At 36.5% G+C, this 1,014-nt stretch overlaps 1 protein-coding gene across 2 annotated transcripts in view; it reads right to left on the reverse strand.

Annotated features, from left to right (window-relative positions):
* Ca8 (carbonic anhydrase 8) overlaps positions 1-1,014 on the reverse strand; it is a 136,510-nt gene that overhangs the window by 16,517 nt on the left and 118,979 nt on the right. The window contains exon 9 of one of the 2 annotated variants that reach the window (XM_023702453.1): positions 426-439. The exons of the other annotated variant lie outside the window; for it this stretch is intronic. The gene's annotated coding sequence lies outside the window, so the exon portion shown is untranslated. Of the gene's footprint in view, positions 1-425; positions 440-1,014 lie in introns of those variants that run through there. 2 annotated transcript variants of the gene reach the window in all.

A 1,014-nucleotide genomic window follows, 5' to 3' on the forward strand; every position in this document is an offset into this window, starting at 1 on the left:
AGATATATCTTTAGAACTTTCAGTTCTCCTCCTAATGCTATTCATCGTGTTAAATGATTGCAGTGGCGAGAATGCAGGTTCTACTGTCTGAAAATATGGCTGTAAGCTCTTCATTTATTCTGAAAAGACAACAGCTTTAACCTAATTGGTCGTTCAGAGTTACAGTTTCATTTTCTCCACACATCCCCCTCCTTTCCCATAATGCCTTAGGCTTTTCTAACTTACATCTCTTTTAAGTTATAAAAGAAAATATATGAAGTTGATGTTAGCTATAACTTTACTAAAACTAAGGGAGAAACTGGTATTAACTGCAAAAGTAAATGGAGGGAAAAGTTCAGCACAGTAAAGGATAACTTCGAGGACCCAAAAGAAAACTGAGGGCAATTTCAACAAGGGGACTCTTTGGAAATATTTGCAAATAACCCCTTCCATCTTCCTCCTGCCTTTCCTCAGGGTTTTGGAGGATTTTTGCCCTCCCGATCTATTTAGGGAAAACTTATTTTTCCACTTTTAATGGGGAAAAAGATAACTATTTAGAGACCATTGTGGTACTGACTTTTACAGAAAATAAATAATTGTACATCATTTAGTTACTGTGAATTCATGCACACTCTAACAAAATTTGAGTCATAGGTAAAAACATTTGTGAAAAGTCAGAATAGTCTAATACTTAATAAAATCAATAGAAAAATAATCATTTCCTCAGATTAGTACCAATATCATGATAACAAAAAATAATACGTAACTCATCATCTTAATATTCGTTATTATTAAGATTTTGTTTTTATGCATGACACAACATTCTATAGATAAAGGTTCACTCAATAGTAATTGACACCAAGGCAGTGGACAAGTTTTGATCCCCAGTGTGTAATGCTGGCCCTGCCCCCAGGATGTGCTGAGCCGGCAGTTTGAGACTGGGTGTGGTGGCGTGGCTGAAATCTCAGCACTAGGGAGGCTGAAAACAGGAGAATCACTACAAGTCCAATCTACATAGTGAGACCCTGTAGACAC

This window comes from Octodon degus, unplaced genomic scaffold (assembly GCF_000260255.1).
Source record: "Octodon degus isolate 3935 unplaced genomic scaffold, OctDeg1.0 scaffold00152, whole genome shotgun sequence".
NCBI lineage: Eukaryota > Metazoa > Chordata > Mammalia > Rodentia > Octodontidae > Octodon > Octodon degus.